Here is a 12,732-nt window from a genome sequence, read left to right on the forward strand (position 1 = left end):
AACAGCGGTTGAAAACTGGTTGGTAGTATACACTAAAGCCATACATCTGTGAACTTTATCACTTAATCGTTTCTCTCCTAGGTCTATTCCAGAGAAAAATTTATATGAATATTTAACAAAGGATATGTAAACAAATCTTTTAGAAGTGCTGTTTATAACATCCCAAATTTGAAAACCCAAATGTACATAAACAGTTGGCTGATTAAACTGTAATATATTCATAAACAGAATCCTATAGAGCAGGAAGAATAAATAATTTACAACTACATACAATAACATGGACAGATCTAACAAAGATAATGTTGAACAAAAGTCAACAGACATAAAGGAATACTGAAAAGAAGTACAGTAAAAAGTACTGAAAAAGGCAAAAGCTATATGTGGTTTTAGGTGTCAGGATAGTGATTATTCTTCATGAAGAAAGTGATGATTAGAAAACAGCTGATGATATTCTCTGTCTTTTTATGGGAATGGCTATAAGGGTGTGTCCAGTCTGAAAAGATACCAATATGCAAGCATCTGATTTGTTTTCTTTGAAACCTTTATTTTACAATTTAATAAACATTACCTTAAATGGAAAACACGGCAGTACAAATTCATTGTCTTGCTCAGGGCTATGTTTATTCTTCTGTTCTCTGCTACAATGTACTTTGCAGGGTTTTTGCCTGTTGGTTATTCTGCCGAACATTACTCTGGTGCACCATACTGATGCAACTGTGCTCATGGCGACCACACTAATTAGGCAGTAGTTCTCTGGGTACCATAGCAAGATATATGCACTCTAGATGGTGGGAAATAAGGCCCACAAAGGTTAAAGGACCTGTCCCTCAATCACTTTTTTGAGGCTCTAATAGTATAATCCATGGCATTGTATCTCCTCTAATGCACAAGGCTATTTTTGGAACTTTGTGCACCATCTTACTAAAACTTGCTGGACCTCTTTGATTTCTGAACATGGTATATATGACATCTGGAATGCTATTCCATGGAATTCATCAGGTAACTCAGAAGTATTTGAGCAAGAACATCTTCTGCATCATGTCTAGCCTGAGTACAAACTGCCTTTCCACTCGTGCTGGATAACTCCACAGATCTGACACTTCCAAAGGTATCCGAGAAGATAACGTCCATTTTGGAATCTCTGGCATGCCAAAAAAAGGAGAGTTACAGAGACCATTTCTTAAAAATGAAAGCCAGGTCTTGACTTGACTGGAAGAGAACTCCTCAGCATTTTAAAAACAGCTGTTGATGTGGTACTTGTCCCTATTTGGGCTTGAGCCCTAATAGAGCATCAATGACTTTGCAACCAGAGCTGCCCATCTTGACCAGCTTATTGTAAGATACATTAGACAGCTTGGGCAGCTGCAGCAGAAATTTATTTATATTGGAAATATTGCATTATAGATCTAGCCTCAGAAGGTTTAGAAGGCAAAAAATATTTTGAATGAGTTGGTGACTTAGATTCCTTTGTCACCTACCTCTGCTACCTCAATGTTTCTTACTCAGTTTATATATGTAGCCTTGTAAAAAGTTCTCCTTGACAACCCTGTAAAAGAGAATAGTAGCCTTGTTTACAAATTCATCAGATTACCATGCTGCACTACAATGACTGTGCATTATATTTATTTTGCTACACAATAGTCCTATCAAGGATGGCCTTCAAGGCAATAGTCAGGAGAAATCTTCCCACTGAATGGAGCAGTTAGTAGTATACTTGGTCATTCACCTTACATGGAGAGATGCCTGAAGTAAAGATATAAACAAATTCCTCAACAAGTAGCTCAGATGTTTAGTCAGGAACGTTGGAGAAGAAAGTTTAGAGAATTGGAGCGAAAGGAGTTTGGGAAGTGGAAAACTAGTATGGATATATGAGACTGGGGAAAAAGAATGGTGATCTTTGTTTCTCATTTTCATGAGGACCATACAGCATCCATCACCAAGAAGGAATGACTAAAACAGAAGGATAGAGTTCTTCTAATGCAAGTAAGCTACCTTCTCTTCCTACCCTCTCTTCATAGCCAGACCAATTTTTATAAAATGAGCCTGAAATAACCACTATCCATAAACTAACAAAATATCTGATTTGCCAAAAGAGATCCCACATAATATTATCTAAAATCAAGGGACACATTTTGCATTAAAAGAGATGCAACATTTGGGTCAAGACCATAGGATTCACTGGTCCTGTTAAGCCATGTAAATTTGAAGTGTCCATTTAGATGACATATTAAATTCTTGGTTAAGATGATAGCTCAGGGATAACACCCTGCAGAACACGGTATATACATTATACGCCAGTGAATACAGGAGTCCTATATCCGCAATAGCTAGAATGTGGGTCTGAGTACCAGTGATGTCGGTTTTGGCTCCATCACCATCAATCCTAGAGACGTGTTTGTGAAATATGTTCTTCTCAAACTTGTAAGTATACACCATGGTGTGGTGGATTAGAAGTCCTAGTTCCACGGACCATGGATTTCAACTGGCCACCAATTTTATGGCTGTGTGATGGGTTAGACTTTTTGTAGGTTATAAATGTTCTGAATGGTGTAGGGTGTGGATATTGTATGCCCTATTATAAATCCTTTTTGAACTCTGAATTCCAGCAAATACCACTCCTCGAAGCAAAGGTTTAAACTGAGGGCAGCTCATCTCAGCTGCAATGTATTATCTTTCACTTTTTGCCACAGACCTTCTGTGACAGCAGTATTTGGCACATCTGTGGACAACTTATCCATTTTGGCATAAGAATCAATTGGAAGGTAAAGATCATTCACATCTTGACCAGTTGGTAAGTGCCCTCCTCTTAGGTTCCTATAACGGGCAGTGCCCAGTTTCCCACAGAGGTTATCAACTTTATTACTCACTTGATAAGTGAATTTTTCTTTGTCTTTTTTTCTATGCAGGCTATAAGCAGTTTAATTTTTTTAATTTCTGATATTCTTCCATCTTTCATTCCAACAAATAATTATTAAGATCTTAATTTCTTATATGTGAGTAAAATATGTTTGTTTCAATATGATGGTCTTGATTAGATCATCTGAAACTGTGAGTATTAATATCTGCAACATTTTAATCAGTGGAGATGTATTTTTGTCAAAGTCCAAGCTATTTTATTGCATTTTCACTCACTCTTGAGTACTAGAGGCCTAGCTTCTGTCTACCATTGTGTACTTATTTGCAAACTCACTAGATATCAGACTACTTAAAAATATTTAGCAAATAATTTAATATCATATATACCTTATTTTTCCTTCTGGTACGTGGCATAGCTAAACACATTTAGAGAGCTTGCCTGATGTCAGATTTCCAAAAAGCAGGAAGCTTGGCAAAGAGCAATGGCTACAATATAAGCAGGGGAAGAAATGAGTGTGTTTCACCTCAGGGTCATAGGTAGCTATACAACTAAAATTAGGTTAAGTAAAGAAATTATCAGTACCAATTCATCTCTTTTAATTGTGGAACTCTGATCTGGATTCAGGCTTGCCCTTATTATATGCTTGCATGATCTTTACAACATGGTAGATACTCTTGAAGTTTCAGTTGTCAAATTCTACACAAGAAGTAGAAAAGGAGGAAAACGATTGTACAAGATATTTCCAAATTACATGGGCATTCTTGTGAACTGACTCAAAATTGAAACTTATATACATATATATCTTTTCCTTTAAAAACAAATCTGCCAAAGTAAGAGGTATCTGGTGACTTTATTTAACTCTAGTTTAGATTTAATTTTAGGTAGTGATCTTCATAAATGTTTGTTTATAAAAAATATAATTACGTGTAGCACCTCTATTATGGTATAAGAATGAAAGGATGAACTGAGGAAGTAGACACTAGGATAGCTGAATGAGAAAGAGAAGCTAATTATTTCCGATTGCTGTACCTCATGGCATGCCATGAGCCCTGAGTGCCCCTTGAATAGAAAGAATCTCTTCTTGTTACAGGGGAAAAATGACTCACACTCAGGATATAGCCTCTCTATTCTTACTATACAAAGGAGACAATGCAATTTGGAATGCAGGGGGAAGGGTGCTATCACCATAGAAGCACACATAATTGTATACTCCTGAGAATAATGACATTCTTCATCCATTCCTTCCCTTTCTTTGTTATTGACTAGAATAGTGTCATCTTTGGCTTTTTGTGTGTTCTTGTATTATGTTGTGTACAATAATAGAAAGAGACATTTAATTACTCCATTTCTAATCTTGATAGAAAAATATTTTATACAGGGATTTCTCCTTTCTTCTACCAGGTAACACGTATCAGAAAATAGGCAAAAGAAGGAAATCACTGATTTACAAACAGATTGTGTTCCAAGTGTCTATATGGTAATTGTTTAAAATGCAACAAATGTTGTCAGAGGAACTTTCTGGAAAATAGTGGTAAGGTCTAACTTGCATCATGAAAAACATGATAGAAGGAAACGAAAGAAAGAAAGAAAAATAAGAAAATGAGTAGACACTACGATCACTCACTGAAAGGGAAAGAGGACCTAATAGGAGAAAGAAAGCTTTGTAACTCAATGTTGCTCAATTATTTATTGGTAGCATTTCTCATTCAGAGAAAAAAGGGAAGAAAAGGATTCGATGGGAAGAAAGAAAATTAATTATGAGCCTTCTTTGTGCCAGACAGTTTAGTCAAAGTATAATGTTTAATTTCAACAATGTGCTATTAGGAATATTGATAACTTGTCCAGGGTCACTTTAAATATGTGAATAGATAAGCGGTCATATACCCAGCTCTGTCTGCTTCTAAAATTTTCACCTACTGGATTTTTTTTTTTTTTTTAAAGAATGGCCCAAAATTGGATGCAGTCGTATTTCCCTTACAGAATCTTAGCACCAGTTCATGGAAGAAAATATATGAAAAGTAGACAAGCATCTCCACCGAAGCTTAGAAACACACTTTTTAAAAAAACTCCAGAAGAGACCTTCTTAAAATCAAAACATTATTATTAGAATTCAGTCCCGTGCCTAGGGATCTGGAGAGTAGAATATTGACAAGAGGGCAGGCAAAAAGCAGAGAGAAGCCCTGTTTTTCCCTAAGGGTAGACCCCAGGTGCCTGGTTAGTTTTGTATACAAAATTGAAGTTTTATAGCTATGTTTTGTGTGTGTGTGTGTGTGTGTGCCATTAAAATCGTTAAAAGATCAATTATTTAGTTTAGTTTACTTACAATTTACTTAGTTAAAATGTCACTGCATTAATCAGAGTAAAGAAACTCTTTTCCTTGCGATAACTTTTTTATCAACAGATAACAACTATTTAAAATTCAACATGGAGGAGGAATCTGGGTTCTGTCTGTCTTCCTAATTCAGAATTGCATTTCCACCAAAAGAGTGACAATTCTTTTTTAAAAGATCTATTTGATATTTGTTCAACTTTTCCAGGTATGGTTTGGCATTATGAAAAGCATCTTAATGACCAGTAGAGTAAAAAGTTCTCTAAAAATTAAAATGTGATACCGTTATTTCCAAATACTTTAATTGTCATAAATTTGTTTAAAAATAAGCATTAAATGCATGTTTGACATGCTAAACTTTCTTTAATTTCAGTGCCACAAAATACATATAACATACAGATGTGGAAAAGTCCAGTTAGTATATAATACTCTGCACACCATTAACAGCTTTTTATGTGAAATGCACATGTACATACTGACTTAGAAATCCCAGCTTTTTAACCCAATGTAGCTCTGAAATGTTAATGTATTGCAACAAGCTCTGAAATGTTAATGTATTGCAACAAATGAAAAATCACAGTATATAATTGAAGTTTTGGCTGAAAATGTCAGATGTCCAATATTTTGAATGATGTACAAAATAAAGGCATTATATCGTCACTAACAGCACATTTCTGCATAATCAACAGGCTTTTAATTACCTCCCCTTCAAACCCTGCCCCAAATATCAAGCCATTATTTACTAAATAACTTTAATTTCAGATGAAAGGATTTTCAGTAAACCTATAAGCATTTTCATCCCCTATATACAAATTTCATTTTTTTTTTTTTTGAGACTGAGTTTCATTCTTCTTGCCCAGGCGGTCTCGGCTCACTGCAACTTCTGCCTCCTGGGTTCAAGTGACTCTCCTGCCTCAGCCTCCCAAGTAACTGGGATTACAGGCGCCCGCCACCACACCTGGCTAATTTTTTTGTATTTTTAGTAAATACGGCGTTTCACCATGTTAGCCAGGCTGGTCTCAAACTCCTGGCCTCAACTGATCCACCTGTCTTCCAAATTTCTTAAAACCATTCACAATGGAGGCTAGATGAACGTTCTCATAATGGTGCTGTAGTGACCCCACAACTGGCCCTCAAGGTGATGCCTTTTTCGACACTGTCAATTGGGCCAATCCTTAAAATATATTTTAAACAGGACAAAAAGCTGAGTGGATTTCTGGCCCCCATCTCTATCACTACTTCTTCCAGCTGTGTAGTTGTGATTGATTATGTATCTAGTGAACACAAATTTAGCTACCTCTTCGCATTTTTTTCATGAATGTTCATTAAAAGGCAGAGGTAGTTGCTTAAGTCACCAGGCAAGTAACATCCTCTTCCAAGCGCAGTCGCACAGCCAGCATGTGTGGTGGATCAGTGACACCAAGGATGCTATTCTTATCCTTTGGTTCATGGGAGAATGAAAGGAATATATAACTCACTTTCATGAATTGGCAGATACTGAAATAAAAAATAAAATAAAAAAATAAAGTCAGTGTCTTCCCTGCAGAAGAAGATAGACAGCTCACTACTCCTGTAATGTGCTGAGTAGTTTTCACTGTATTTGCTGTGGCACAAGTTCTGGGAAATAAAGAAAACTATTTATTTTAAAGAACATAATGGAGTTGTGTATGTATTTTTTCAGTTATTTTTTAAAAGATATAAATGTATTTTAGAGAAAACTCAACAGCAAACCACTGTAAAACGGAAGACTTGCCCTTCCTTTTTCATACCATAAGCATGTTACATGTGTGTGTATTTGTTTGCATGCATACAAATTATTATTTAAAATAAAAATTCTCAGCTACCTTATTGTGAGCAAAATTCTTCATTATTTTTATTAATGGAGAATCTAAATATCTCACTGATCCAAATGCAACAATATTTTATATGCCACGATTTTGAGATGGTTCTAATAAATTACAGAGGATTTGATTAGACGTTTATTGCATATACTACAATTCAAACTATTATATTAACATGATATATGCATATAACCACTCATATTACTTGTCTTTCTTATTGTGGACATATATATATATATGTTTTACCTTAATTATTTGCATATTTTCATAATTTTTGTAAATTTTCAATTAAAAATTGTGTAATTAATTTTATTCCAACTACTTATTTACAAAGAATGATTTTGTCATTTTAAAAAAGGGAAAATGATAAAGGGTCCAAATAAGAACAGGTGGAGAAAGAAATGATTAACGTTTGAGTGAGAACATTTTTCAGAAGTCACATAATTTTTTAGCATAAATTAACTCGCATTTACAATATATATTCAAGCAGGTATGAAAATAAAGAATATACATTATTTAAATAACTTCAACTATTTAATTGCCCATTTGCACTTTAATATGAATTTTGATTTCACCACCTGAGACTTTCCAGAAGGCCAGGATTTAAATATTAAAGCAATTAAGGACTGAGAAAATTGTGAAATTTTTCTCTGATTTATTCAATAATTGTGTTTGCTGCCATCCACTGAACCCACCTTTGTCAGGCTAGAATGAAGGCACTTTCCATCACAACAGTAAGTGCCCTAAATTTTAAAATGTGGTCCTTAGTTTGTTTAGTTTGTTTTGTGCTGTGATAACAGAATACCTGAGACTAGGTAATTTATATTGGAAAGAGATTTATTTCTCATAGTTCTGGAGGCTAAGAAATCCAAAGTCGGGGGCTCATATTGAGCCAGGGTCTTCTTGCTGTGTCATCTATGGCACAAGGCAGAAAGACAACAGAGCATGCCAGAGACAGAGAGAGAGAGGCCAAACTCATCTTCTTATCAGGAACCTATTCCCATGACAGCATTCATTCATTTACAAGGGCAGAACCATCATGCCCTAGTCACATGTTAGAGATCCTGCCTCCCACACTGTTGCAATGGGGACTGTGTTTCCAACACATGAACTTTGGGGGACACATCCAAACAATAGCAGACCCCAAATTTAAATACAGGATAATAATAAACAGTTTCTGTGATAGTTCTCACACTGAGGGAAACAAAAACAAACAAACAAACAAAAAACAATTAGGACTGATTCACTGCTGTTTTTCCCTTTCTTATAGTGGAGAGAAATTCAGAAGCTAAAGAAGTTGTTAGTAAGTTAATTAATTCTTAAAATGCTTAAAATGGTCTTTAATACACTTACATTGTAACCTTTGATTTGTCTAACACTATACACTATACTCATTATCTACATTACTTTTTTTTTTAGACAGTGTCTCACTTTGTCCCCCAGGCTGGAGTGTGGTAGTACAATCACAGCTCACTGCAGACCTCCTCTTGCCTCAACCTCCTGAGTATCTGGAAACACAGATGCGTGTATATGGAAGCCCAGAAAAAAAAAATTGTATTTTTCTGTTGATAAGAGGTTTTGTCATGCTGCCCAGGCTGGTCTTGACCTCCTGGGCTCAAGGGATCCTCCCACCTCAGCTTCTCAAAGTGCTAGGATTTCAAGCTTGAGCTACCATGCTCTGCTGTCTACATTAATTCTCCTGCCAAATGTATATTTATTTAAAATAATTGCATATATATGTATATATGGCATGTGAGTGAGTGATTATGTTTGTGTGTTGTGTATAAACTGGGACTAGGTTACAATCTTGTAGTGCTCCAACAAAATAATTTTGGCTGATATTTTCTATTTTTGTCAATTCAATATTTGCAGTTTTTCATCTCTTATAATAAATGACTGCCTCTTAGTATAAATTTCATAACAGAATCCTGAAGGAATCTTAAATTCAGAAAAAAGCTTTAAAAAGTTATAGAATTTGTAGAGTTGGACCTTTAATAAATTTGTCAAAGAATTATATTTGCTTTCTCCTTGAATATAAAGCAATTATATAGACGACACATTTTGGGGACTCTTTTTATTTCACTGTGAAAGCCACTGCTTTGGTGTGAATGTTTATGTCCCCCAAATTTATATGCTGAAACCCAATTCCCAATACAATGGTTCTAAGAGGTATACCTTTGGAAGGTGAGTAAATCTTGAGGGAGGAGTCCTCATCAATGGGATTAGTGTTTTTGTAAAAGAGGACCCAGAAAACTGCCTTGTTCCTTCCACCATGTGAGGACACAGCTAGAGGCACCTATTATGAACAAGACACTGAATCTCCTGACACTTTGGTCTTGGACTTCTCGCTTCCAAACACTAGTTTGAAACCAAAAACTAGGACCAAAAAAAAGTGATTGTTTTAGAGTTAAATACGTCAGCACATATTTCCCCACTAATTTTCCCAGGTGTTAGCATCAATGTGATTAATTACACTAAACTTTTATAACATGGTCATCACATTCCAGAAAGTGTACTCAGGACTAAGCACTCAAAGATGAGTAAGTCATAACACTCTTCCTAAAGAAGCCTAAAGTGTAATAGAGACACATACAAATAAATAAATAAATAAATAAAGTCATTTTAGGGCAGGATTTCTCACCTCAGCACTATTGAAATTTGGGACCAAATAATGCTTTGTTGTTGGGTCTGCCCTGTGCACTGTAGGATGTTTAGCTGCATCCCTGGCATCTATCCATTGAATCCTAATATCTACACACATCCCCTCTAAATGATCAGAAGCAAAGATTTCTTCAAACTTCAGCAAATGTTCCCTAGTGGCAAATCACCCCCAGGTGAGAATCTTTGCTCTAGTGTAATAAATGCAAAAACCAAAGTGTTAAGAAATAAAAATTTAACTAGATTATGAAAGGATTAATTCTGGTGTGCATGGGGAGTGCAGGAAAGGAGGGGTCAGAGTCATATTCACACGCTGCTTTTTCTGAACAGCCTCCTGAACTATAACTAGGATAGTGCACAAGTCAGCCAGGAGGAGGTGAGACCATTGCAGGGAAGGAGACAACTTGTGTAAAACATGAAGACCTGAAGGATCACGGGGATTCTTGATTCATCATTCCACACTGAATGGGGGAGGTTCAGAAAAGAAACCAGTTTGTTATGTAGGTGCTAGATCATAGCAGACACTGAAGCCTTTCTAAGAAACTGGCAAACAAAATCATGTTTGTGATGGGGAAATAGCGATCATTTTCACAGGCAAGTAATTTGATCAGATTTCAGGTTGAGAAATGCAAATTGGTTGCAGTGTGAAGAAAAAAAAACTGAAGGGAAACAGTTATATACAAGTTAAGGATGTGACTGCATGTAGGCAAAAATACAGAGAAGAAGGAAGAGAAGTATCTGCCATTGAGTGTAACTGGGAAAATACATTAAACTGAATTTTTGGTTCATAATGAACATAATTATATTTATATTTATTTAAAATAATTGCCTATTATGTATATTTAATGTGCGAGCATGTGTGTGTGTGTGTGTTTATAAACTGGTTCTAGGTTCCAATCTTTTCTTTTTTTAATTTGTGGGTATCAATCTTGCAACACTCTAATTAAATAATGACTTTGGCTGATGTTTTCCACTTTTTTGTCAATTCAATCTTTACAGTTTTTCGTCACTTACAATAAATGACTACTTCTTAGTATAAGTTTTATAAGAAGAAACATTAAATTGAAAATGGCCTAAAGATATTTGGACTGAGCCATATAGCAAACACTTTGTTTCAATGCTTGGGCTCATATCACCATTGGATGCCTTTACATTTTTTAACACATTGACTCCCAACAGTCAACACCTGTCTCTTTCTAGAAGCCTTCCCTCAGGTTGTGATATCTTGCCTGCTGGCACTCATGGGTGGGGACATTGCCTGGGAACTTACATTTGTTTCTGAGGCAGCACTCAAAAGGGATATGTGGAGGAATGCTCCAGATCTTCTGCTCCTGAGCAGGGCAACTCCGATGTGACCTGTTCTAGCCCTGGAGCTTCCCTGCAGGATTGAGCCAAAGTTATTCCTTATCATATTTTGCTTGATATTTCACCTTTTTTAGCCTCCATCACTTCCTAGTACTTGCTTTCTCTAAACACAAGACTAGTGTTTCCAGAAGTCCGTTGTTAACAGTCAACACGAATCCTTGTCTCGAGACCTGCTTTTGGCAAACCCAACCTTTCAGTTTGTTTGTTTCAGTTACCAGTGGAATACTGGAGATGACTAATCATCATTAGGCTATCTGGAGATGAATACAAAAAAAAAATCTGGTTGAAGTTTTAGGTTATGTGGATCTCAAGGAAATAATCGTCATTTTTTACTGTTTTTATCTCGTATCCTATGTAACACTATTCATTCATGTTTGCTCAAGTCTCTCAACATTTGGATTCAATACCTTTCAAATAAAAGAAATATGAACACATATTTGTTAATGTATAAGCTGACCCTTATATGAAAATAGGTGAGTAGCAAAATTAGCATCCTGTCCTATTTCCAGTATACTTTTTTTCATTATGACCTCTTTCGCATTTGTCATTTGAGCTGGAGTTTTCTCATTAACCCTGACATTTACTCATTCATTTGCTTGTTCTCTTACTCATTTATTTATTCTTGCATTCATTGATAATCGATGTTGTTATCTATAAAGTGCTAGGCTCTGTGTTAGTCATTAGGAAACAATCATGCATTAAAGAGTTCCTCTTCTATACACAAAGTGACACTAATATGTAATATCTTAGAGGCATATGCTCCTATCAATTAATAAAAGATAAATAATTTGCTATATTCTGTCATGGAATATTAAGATATTACACATCATAGTCATTTTAAAAAGTAAAAGCATAACTAATGATAAATTAGGCAAACTTGCTTTATACATACAAAAAATTCAGAAAAACTAAATGCTAAAAGGAAGAAATCGGTCAGTTAAAATCAGAGTGGTTTTGCATAACCAGGCTGCAGGACAGACGCTGAGTCTCTCTTATGCTTTAGCCAAAGCATGATGGGAATGTGCAGTTAGGGGCTACCTGAGATTTTTCCTGATGTAACTTCAAGGGTCTTAATAAGAACTATGATCCCCACTATGCTGTGTGCTCACCCTAGCTGAATCTTCAATGCTGCCCAGAACTGTAATTTTTATGATAAACCTCCTATTAAGAGTTCATTTAATTGAATAACTGCATTTAATTAATCAAAGTACTGTTCATAGGCAATGAAATACATTATCCCCACATTACACATGAAGTAATATTCAAATAGCCTCAGGAGGCTAGCACATAATAAATTCTTAGTAATATCTTCTACCTATAGCACTGTTTTTCTAAAAGTTATCTTTGCCTGAGTAAAGTACTAAGGAAATAATAGATGTGCTTTTCCCTATTTAAGATCTTGTGTGAGGGTGATGGGTGTAGGGTCATCCTCTGTGTATGAAAACAACCTAGGAGCTAGGAGTCAAAAGCATAGGTTTAGGGGTAGCTCAGATACTCCCTGCCGTATCTTTCTTTTGTATAGTTTTTAAAAATGTATTTAACTTCTAATATATTTCATTTTATTACTTGAATTAGGAGAAACAGTGCTGTAGCTTAGAATAGAGCTTCATAGTGCTTAAGGTGTTTTCATGATGGTATGAGCATATTAGAGACAGTTCTCTGTTTACCTTGCAAGGATGATT

The sequence above is a fragment of the Pongo abelii genome, chromosome 17 (genome assembly GCF_028885655.2).
Source record: "Pongo abelii isolate AG06213 chromosome 17, NHGRI_mPonAbe1-v2.0_pri, whole genome shotgun sequence".
Lineage (NCBI taxonomy): Eukaryota > Metazoa > Chordata > Mammalia > Primates > Hominidae > Pongo > Pongo abelii.